The following is a 10,717-nucleotide window of genomic DNA, read 5'->3' on the forward strand; positions in this document are numbered from 1 at the left end:
TTGGTTACGAAGGATTTGAGAGATTCAGGCGTCGTCCAGTTAACGATGAGAAACATGACAGATGACTTACGCCGTTAGACATGTTTGTGTATGGATTTTGTGTAAAGCATGGGTTGCTTTTATTTTGCAATCATCTTACTTCCGTCTGGTGTTTCAGAACATATAGCCTGCTAAATTGTGTGTATGTAGTTAAGTTAAATTTAAAATCTATGCACATTTAGGCGACCGGCTGGACTTGTGTATATAGAATTGTTATACATTTAAAAAATGAACGTTATATAAATGAGTTTGAACATTTCAAAGGACATTAAAGTGAACTGTAAATTCCAATGGATTTGCTACTGCGGTACACGTCTACACAAGTAAAATGGATATAGACACAATTATATCTTCGTAGAACAAAAAATAAATCACACAGAAATTGTAATATAGATCACGAGTATTATTGTATGAACTATAATCGTAAAGACATTCATAAAACAAAAATTCCTATTACTAAATTGTGTAAAAATTATCATTAAAATGATAATTATGTATGATTGAGTGAAAACTATTATCATATTAGATGTTATCTTTAATATGATTATTAAGTAATCATGCGTAAATTATGTTCATAAAACAAGATTTGTTATTATTAAATTGAGTAGAAATTATCTTTAATATGATTATTAGCATAGGATTAAGTAAAGAAAACTATGATAATGAAGACATATATGAAATAGCAAATCATGCGTAAATTATGTAAATAAAACAGAACAGGTTTTCTGTATATTTAAACTGTGTAGAAATTATCCTCAAAGAAAAGGTACAATTATACCGGTACTTATGAAATTATGGTATATGATTATTATTATTGAAGAATATTATTGTAAAATGCTACGCAGTACAATTTAAATACCGATTTCGTAAAATCTTAAATTTGTGTAAGTTTCGGAAAATATTTGATCAAAGTATGTACTGACATGTGAAGCTTTCTGTTTTAAAAGGTGAGCTGTCAATTAATATTTATAACCCGGGTAAATTTATTCCGCCTTTTTCTATTAATAGATCGTTTATATTGTAAGCAAGCCGAAATGACCGTAAATTACATCACAGTAGACGGGTTGTTTCCGGGCTATTGACATGTTTCTTACGATACGGTTACGATCCACTGATAGTTTATATGCATCAATTTCCCGGTTATATTTCCGCAACATGGACGTATACAAAAGTCGAAATACAGAGTCCTAGGGACATTTAGACTGAGTATCTTGATTATTGCATTAACTGAAAATTATTATTTTACTTGGGTATTAAAATAAACTAAAATTATTTAGAGACTTGTGTTATAAAACATCTTTAGAGACTTGTGTTTGTTAGAGACTTGAGTGTTATTAATATATTCAGAGACTAGTGTTTGTAAGTTATAAGAGTACTAAAGAACTTGTGTCGTCGTAGAATTGATTTGCATAATAAGTTCGCCCGAGGCCGGAAATCAATTGGCGGAATATAAACCTGCATTGGACTATTTAAGTCGACACATAGTTTTGTTTCGGTAGTCGCAGTTGTGCCCAAGTGACCAAAACAGGCAAGGTAAGAGGAATTCACTTTTAAAGATTGCGTATAAACATAGTTTATACCAAATTATGAATACTTTTTGTTTTGCAGTCTGGGATCAGCGCATAGCGTTTGAAGTTTATATTGGTTTAATGAAACTCTTATTGTAGTTTTTTGGATTGCAATGCAGTCTTTAAAAAGATATTTCATCAGTTGACTTTCTTTCAATTCAAAATTTTCAAGAAATCGAACTTTTAATATGAACACAGAGACTTCGTAAAATGTAAAAATTTCGTGTATGACTATTGATTAAAATATGTTCTATGAATAGTACTAGTAGTTTATTTTTGGCTTTGCATATAATCACTCAACATTTGAAATGCATTGATGAAAGCATATCAAAGCCTGGTGGCTGGGCAAAAATGTTTGAATGTAATTTTTGCCTTCATGCCATCGATCATATGAGTCTCGTTTTGGGAAAACAGGGTTTAATGCATGGACGTAAAATACCGTCCCATATTATCCCGTGCAGTCGCACAGGCTAATTAGGGACGACACGTTCCGCTTATACCTGTGTTTTCTTTAGAAGAGACTTCCTTTAAAGGAATCTTTTCACGTTTTGGTAAATTGACAAAATTGGAAAAAATTGTTTCAGATTCGCATATTTTCGTTTTAGCTATAATAATTGTGAGGAAACAGTAATACTGAACATTTACCATGGTCTTATATAGCCATTATATGCATCTTTTGACGATTTAAAAACCTGAAAATTACAAAGCGTTGCAACGCGAAACAATTGAATAATTTTGAGAGTTCTGTTGTTGTCGTTTAATTTTGTGAAACTACGAAGATTGCATATATAAGGTATAAAATATGTCACTTACACATACTTGGCAGGATGGCCGAGCGGTCTAATTGGTTTTTACTCCAGGACTCAGGGGGTCACTTGTTCGAGCCCTGCTGCCGGCTACTTTTTTCCTTTTTTTAAATTTATTTTTTTATTTTTTTTACGGGAGCTTTTTAGATCCAATGTTTACATTTATCAATATAAAGCATTTAATGACAAACTTCAAAACATGCCAAAATCTGTGAAAAGGTCCCTTAAAGGGGTATTTTCAGAGATTTTGGCATGTATTAAAGTTTGTCATTGAAGTTCTATATTGATAAATTTAATCATTGGACATAACAATCTCCAGTAAAAATACAAGAATACAATTAAAAAAAAGAAAGAAAAAAAAGGAACCCTCTACTGGGCTCGAACCACTTACCCCTGGAGCAAAAGTCTTCTGCTTAGACCACTCGGCCATCCGTGCTCATGCTATGAAGGAATGTATTTTTACTTAATATAAGTAATATTCGCAGTTTAACAAACTATAACGACTACAACAGAACTTTCCAAATTATTCAATCGTTTCTCGTTGCAACGCTTTAATTTCGGTTTTTAAATCGTCAAAAGATGCATATAATGGATATTTTATAGCATGGTAAATGTTCAGTATTACTGTTTCCTCACAAATATCATAACTAAAACGAAAAGTTGCGAATCTGAAACAACATTTTTTAATTTGTCAATTTACCAAAACGTGAAAAGGCTCCTTTAAACGAAAAATTCAATACAAGGGGTAAGTGTCGTTCCTGATAGGCATGTGGGCACTGCTCAGATACAAGGGGTAAGTGTCGTTCCTGATAGGCATGCGGGCACTGCTCAGATACAAGGGGTAAGTGTCGTTCCTGATAGGCATGTGGGCACTGCTCAGATACAAGGGGTAAGTGTCGTTCCTGATAGGCATGTGGGCACTGCTCAGATACAAGGGGTAAGTGTCGTTCCTGATAGGCATGTGGGCACTGCTCAGGCTAATCTGCGACGATACTTTGCGCACAAGCATTAAGCCCCGTTTTTCCAGAGTTGGCTCATACTGTGTTGATTGACGTCTGATGGTTAAATCACAATTATTCAAAATTGATGTTTGAGTAGTTCTCTCGGCGAACTCCCGGTTTGCTGTTCACTAATCTGTGACATCATGATTTTACTTCGAACTTCCACAATGAAGAATGCTTGATTGCCATTATTGTCGAACAGTTCGATCTTACGATTAACTAGTAGCATTTCTATTCCATATATATATATATATATATATATATATATATATATATATATATATATATATTAAAGTCGCTTTTAGCCGTTTATATAAAATAAAACGCTTTTATTAAATTTGCCGTAGCTTTCGACCTCTCGGTCTTCTTCAGCGGCGTTTATTTGTGAATAAGCATATCATCTTTAGCGGACGTGACGTTATATTATCGCACGTTACATTGCGCGCCAATTTTAGTCTTTTGTGTTTAGTCCATATGGTTTGAACGTCCTCAGTTTGCGCTTCCAAAGTTGTTCGATGGTCTTCCGGTACTCGTCGGATCCATTTAATTTTTCGAGTCCCATGACCCGGAAGTCTGCGACGCTGTGGCCGTTTGTGTAGAAGTGCTCGGCTACCGGGTCGTTGTGTCGAGTCCGTATGCGGGACAGGTTAAGAAGATGTCGCTGGTACAAGGTATCTCCCGTTTCTCCTACGTATACGAAGGTCTTACACCGTTCGCAGTGTACAGCGTAGACTACATTGGTGGATTTGCAGGTGACCTCGTTCCGCACATTGTAGCTTTTTCCGGTGGTGTCGCTGAACTTTTCAGCCTCCATCATGTATGGACCGATTGCGCACCTCTGTGCCCCACAAGGTCCGGTTGTGCTTTTTATGAACCAATATGTCTTGAAGGTTGCAGTCTCTTTAATAATATATATATATATATATATATATATATATATATATATATATATATATATATATATATATATATATATATATATATATATATATATATATATATACATATACTCTTTAATTCCAATTTTCAGTGATTTAACATACATACAGAATAATTTAAATATACATTCAGACATATACACGTAAAGTCATACACTATTTACACAAGTATTATTTCCATCTGAATACAATCTAACTTGAAATTCAATAAACGTATGTTTGTTGAAACACGATTACTTTGAAGTTATGCTCATATGAATAAAAGTACATATACGTCTGGTTGTCTCATCATTGAGAGAGTTGGCCGCTGATAGAAGTAAAGTCCCTTTATCATATGGATTAGTATCAGGGAGGATGTGGCACTCTCATAGTAAACTGTAATGTAAGTCTATGTGCACTCAGTCTTGGACAGGAGGCGACGGCATGAATGTCGCTGTCTTTAACTAATGTCGAGTGCCTTAAAATGACGCTGCCCTATTTTGACGCATTGTTTGTTTTTCTTTTTTTCAGGTACAGAGCATTAAAACAAATAACTTTCTGATATCTATTCTATCAAGCACACTTCAAACTTTGGCTAACAGGAAATATTCTTGAGGTTTAATATTCTTAGGCTAGAAAATATGAATTCTAACTAATTTAACCAGGAATTATTAGAGTTTAGTAACCCCAAAACTAGCTGACTGTTCTGTGACTGTTTGTCATAAACATTTACTACTTTCATGTCAAATGACCTAATTGTGACATATTTTAGTTTAACAAGTTTCAAAAACAATTTTATAATTTGTACATTTTATATAAAACGTAAGTGTTTATGCATGATCGTGTCAATTTTATATCGACTAAAAAAATATGTGTAAACATAAAAAATTTAGCATTTTGATGGTTACCATGTTCATTGACAGAATAGCAGTACGTATATCTTTGAGCTTGTAGCTAATTATCATACTTTTATTCACAAATGGGTATGCCCTGAAAAAATGCCATTTTATAAGGTATTTATAATAATAAAGTACGGTTCTTTAAACACTTTAAATTAATCCTTATTATGATGTTATAATTATAATAACATTTTCTGAATTTTATTATCTTTTCATACATTTTAGCTGATTGCTGTACAACATTGTTCTTATAGTCTGAATAACGCATGCGACCAAAGGCATAACATTGACCACAGAGTTCAGGGCGGGAAAACGCATCCTTCAGACATCTTTTTTTCGCGTACAAAATTCTTGAATGTTATCTTCTTTCGTAAAAAAGTATGCTCAAGTATGTGTCTACTTGCTCGGTATAGTTTCTTTTTTAACATTGTATCACAATTCTGTGTTTGCGATGTATCACGTAATCAACTTACAGTTACTCTGGGTTACAATTGTAACGGCGGGTAATGTTGTCATGTAGGTCGACCATCAAGCATTAATATCAGAACCGGTCAGTTCCATTTCTGGTTTTGCATATTTTTAGAATGTCAAAAGAAGCTTCTGTCCCGATTTGGGGTGGGGTGTGGACACATATATCACAAAACAACAGGCCATACTATGTTTTACATGTTCCTTACAGGGGCTAGGTACAGATGACTTCAGCCGCTATCTGAGCCGTTATCACCAGGCATCATGATGAAGAAGCAACCCCTTGTTGGCTTTGCCGTCCTAATGTTTCTTGTTGTATCTCTTTATGTTCTCGAGAAACAGAAGGTCTGTCCAGTTGAAATGCATCAGGTAAATTCTGAAAATAAATATTAAATAAAATAGGAAAGAGCGATCCTACCCAATTGCACTTTTTAATGCATTGAAAGAAAAAATAACGCACTTCGCACAGCCAAAACAATCAATCTGACTCGAAGATTATTAAATGTTGTCTACTTGTATGCTTACCTAAAATAAAAATAAAAGAGTTATTTTTTATTATAAATTATTAATATATTATAATATATAAACAACAGATACTACATAGTCGATGAATTAACATCCAGGAGAAAATAACAGTACTAATAAGAACATTTTCTAAATAAGAGTTGCATACAATTTAAAATTCATTTCATATAAATAATTCCAGTCGAAAACTCATACATTTACTTGAGACAAGTAAATATTGTGAGATATCCAATATTTGTTGCAGATGTTTTCTTTAGACGCATCGATACCTTTTTGCTTTTCAAACAGAATGAGGTACACAAAGCAGAGGAACCTCGTGACTTACATACAGCAAATGAACCACTTGACTTTATTATCCCGAGTGACGACGAGCTGAAGAAGATGTCCACTCAGGAACGGAGACAGATATATTGGGAGTGTGTTGTTTTGTTTCAAATTAATATTTAAAATAATTTACTTATGTTCATTTAACACCCTTCGGTCTGGGATGAGTACCATAGTTCTTGAAAAAAGTTTGTTAATATGGTTGCAAAAAAAATAAACAGATCTTCGTTTGAAATCAGTATAACATTTTAATGTGTGTCTTTACCACATTGTCCGTTTTTAGTTTTCCCTAAAAGTTTTGTTCTAATCAAGAAACATTGCAAAAGCTATAAGATGGTTTATTATGGAACGCCATAGCTGTCTTAAGTTGTTACATATCTTTCTGTCTTCTTCAGAAGGTGTCATATTATGTGAAACCGTCGTGATGTTTTGTCAATAAGATAACACGACGGTTCGACATAATAAGACTGTATTTTGACAAGTCAACATCACATTTGGACAAGATAACACGACGGTTCGACATAATAGGACTGTATTTTGACAAGTCCTCACCAGACTTGGACGAGATAACACGACTGTTTGAAATGATAGGACTGTATTTCGACAAGTCAACATCAAATTTAGACAAGATAACACGACTGTTTGACATAATAGGACTGTGTTTTGACAAGTCAAAACCATGTTTGAACATGATAACACGACTGTTTGACATAATAAGACTGTTTTTTGTAAACACCACATATTGACAAAATATCACGACGGTTTGACATAATACGTCTGCTTTTGACAAGACAGCAACACATATGGACAATATATCACGACGGTTTGACACAATAAGACTTTTTCTAAAGAAGACATAAAGAAATGTAACAACTTAAGACGGCTATGGCGTTCCATAGTATATTGTTTGACTAGGATTGTATTTTGCACCAGCACTCATTCATTACAACCGTAAAGATTCTGAAATTCGTAATCACTTCTATTTAAATATGAACACTTACAGATACCCAACGTCTTGATAGAAACGCGCTAGAAAATGATAGTAGAAGATACTTACGAGAACGTTTTAAGAACCCGAGGAATCGCTAAGGATTTGGTCATCGCGTCTTCCCGTACTCGAAGGCATATTTTTGCCAATAACAGCTTTTATTGCCCGTGTTCAATGTGCTCGTTTTCTAGGTATATCAACCGACTTCAGACGTTGTGTAAGAACGTGGTCCGGGTGGGGACTCTGAAGGACGGGGGTAAGGAGATCTGTGCGGACGAACCCTACAGGCCGCGCGCTCCATGCATCATATACTCGTTCGGGTGGGTGCATATTACGTGAGCATTGCTCTGTGAATAAGGGGTTTAATGCATGTACGTAAAGATCGTCCCAGATGAGCCTGTGTAGTCCGCAAAGGCTGTCAGGGGCCACACTTTCCGCTGTATTGTATTTTTCGTTAAAGGAATACTCTTTTGACGAAAATCCAGTTTAGGCGGAAAGTGTCGTCCCTGATTAGCATGTGCGGACTGCACAGGCCACTCTGGAGAAAAACTTTACGCACATGCATTTAATCCCGTTTTCTCAGAGTGCGATTCATTTTAATATCATAATTATGCTCTTAATTAATAAGGTATTATCACAGAGGCTTGTAAATTTTATACTCGTTTGTGATGAGAGCTCATACTGTATCACGATTCAGATGGGTGCACAATTATAAAACACTAACAAGGATGTGTGTTTATGTTCACCCCTCTGGAAAGATTCATTATTTTATTCAGATGTGCCCATATAACACCTGTTCGGCATGGTGTACACTAGCAGACACATTCAATCGAATAAGTGCAGCTCTTGATTAGTCGATATGGTATACATGTATGCATAAATACCCTGACAATATGATCTGAATAAAAACGAAATAAACTTTTCAATGTTTATAAGCATTCTAATAACGTCACGCTAAGGATAAGTATATTATGCGTACTCGAAATTCTCAGTCAGGCAAGCGCACATCAAAACGTTCTGCGAGTTGGAGCACATTATAATCGACATGATATTACATGAAAATATATCAGACCTTTGCATGAACTAGCCTAGCATACAAGTATAATAACATTATTGTTTTGAATAAATGTCAATTCTATTTCAGCATAAACAATGACTTTTCGTTTGACAATGCGGCAGTAAATATGTTTGGATGCGACTTGTACTGCTTTGATCCAAGGTAAGAATAAGTGGGCCGTGCTCTGTGAAAAGGGGGTTTAATGCATATGCACAAAAGGCCGTCCCATATTAGCCTGTGCAGTCAGCCTTAATTATATTTTTAATTTAAAGAAATGGTTTTGTTAGCGAAAATCTAGTTTAGGCGGAAAGTGTCGTCCCTGATTAGCCTGTGCGGACTGCACATGCTAATCTGGGACGACACTTTACGCATATGCATATACCCCCATTATCACAGAGCACGGTCCAAGTATAAGTTTCGTATTAAGCCGCTGAATATTTTACCTGACGAGCAACGTGTCCCGCAAACTCGTTTTTAATCTGTTTATTCTATATTATGTCTGTATCATTCTCCTGTCATGAAAAATCAGACCACAATTTGGCGAAAGTTTAAGTGACTCGTTGACAGATTTTCGTATTTTGTAATCAATATTTTGAAAATTTACTTACACATATATAGTATTTCGAATATTCAAAAATATTCAAAGAAGCAAACACAAATTATAAATCAAGTTCGCTATCACTACACCATTCAGACTTTGGATATACACGGGGAATTTTAGACACTTTTGATAATAGATTTATTTTCCGAATTATTGATGAAAGCGTTTTAAATGCTTTGATATTTTACCGATTCGATTGAAGAGAAGTCATAAATGAAACCGATTTGTTAACATTCTTCTGAGTCTTGTTTTTTCGCTTTATACAGATAATGAACACGTTATTTATTTATATACTTTTGTCAACATGTGAACAATTCCTAAGTCGTTATCAAACATAACCGATTCCAAAAATGGTACAGATACGGTATTCAACGTGAACATGATATTATTTGCATATGGTCAAAAATTTTGAATTAACATGTTTAATGTAATCAATTAAGAAAAGAAACCAGTTGAAAAATCTGATATATTCATGTAAGTACTATTTAATTTTAGCTTTTCTTTTGGAGCTGTGAATTATAGCCATGTAAATGGAACAACACGGGTAAAATATCACATTTGAAACGGGTTATAAATGTAGCATGCACATCCATTATTTTAAATACAACTAATTTTTATGCTGATAACGACACCCTGATATCTCATGTTTAATTGGCAGCATGAAGAAGGCGTCACAACGCATTTCAGAACATATATGGTTTTACAATTGGGGCCTTTCTGGAAAGAATACGGTCACACGGGATGGCTGGACGATGAAAACTCTGAGAACCATTAGAAATGAACTCGGACACTCGAATGTAAGTTTACAGCAGTCCATATTCAAAGTGTAAAATAAAATAATTTGAAGTTGATCATTGTGTTGGCTTTGCATGCAGCACGGAAAAATGTGTTATGCTTTTGAGCCAGTATTTTGAGCACTACTGACTTGAATGTATTTCGTTTTGTGTAAATCACTGCCTAACTCCACGCAGCGGTTATCTCCCCTCGGCTAGTGGCGATAACCACTGCCATCACGAGAAAATCCTTCCAGCTTCCCTTCCAGATCTGGAATGAATTTAGTTATCTTGTTTAAGTATTATATTATGAAAAGTAGCTTCATTTTCTTTTAATTTTGAAAATAGTGTATCGTTTAGGTTCATAATAAAAAATACCTTAATTTAAAAAAGTAGACATAACAACGGGAAAAGTATTGTACCACGCGGCTCGGCTATCACCTGACCACGTGGTATGTTATAACGGCAGGGATTTGATATCGAGCTTTGCTCGAGACCAGTCAAAGCTCTGCGCGGAGGTTGCATTACTGCATGTGAATTGAAATCGTGTTAACCCTTTGCATGCTGGGAAATTTGTCGTCTGCTAAAATTTCGTCTGCTGAATTTCTAAAATTAGCATTTTCTCAGATTTGTTTCAAAGAATACTATAAGAATAGCAAACAGTTTGGATCCTGATGAGACGCCACGTTCTGTCTATTACAAGGCTGAATGAGATTTCATTGATCAGACTGCTCTGACGTAAGGAGACGTT

General features: G+C 34.8%; 2 long non-coding RNA genes across 2 annotated transcripts; both read left to right on the top strand.

The window, feature by feature from the left end:
• The first annotated feature begins 1,551 nt into the window (after positions 1 to 1,551).
• LOC127851648 (uncharacterized) lies at positions 1,552 to 6,641 on the top strand. Its single transcript, XR_008035866.1, has 3 exons — positions 1,552 to 1,572; positions 5,910 to 6,067; positions 6,512 to 6,641. It is a non-coding gene; the product is annotated as an uncharacterized LOC127851648 (long non-coding RNA).
• A 1,101-nt stretch (positions 6,642 to 7,742) lies between these two features.
• LOC127850421 (uncharacterized) lies at positions 7,743 to 9,984 on the top strand. The gene is made up of 3 exons (XR_008035282.1): positions 7,743 to 7,855; positions 8,680 to 8,754; positions 9,852 to 9,984. It is a non-coding gene; the product is annotated as an uncharacterized LOC127850421 (long non-coding RNA).
• Positions 9,985 to 10,717: the final 733 nt, after the last annotated feature.

This window comes from Dreissena polymorpha, chromosome 11 (genome assembly GCF_020536995.1).
Source record: "Dreissena polymorpha isolate Duluth1 chromosome 11, UMN_Dpol_1.0, whole genome shotgun sequence".
NCBI classification, from domain to species: Eukaryota; Metazoa; Mollusca; class Bivalvia; order Myida; family Dreissenidae; genus Dreissena; species Dreissena polymorpha.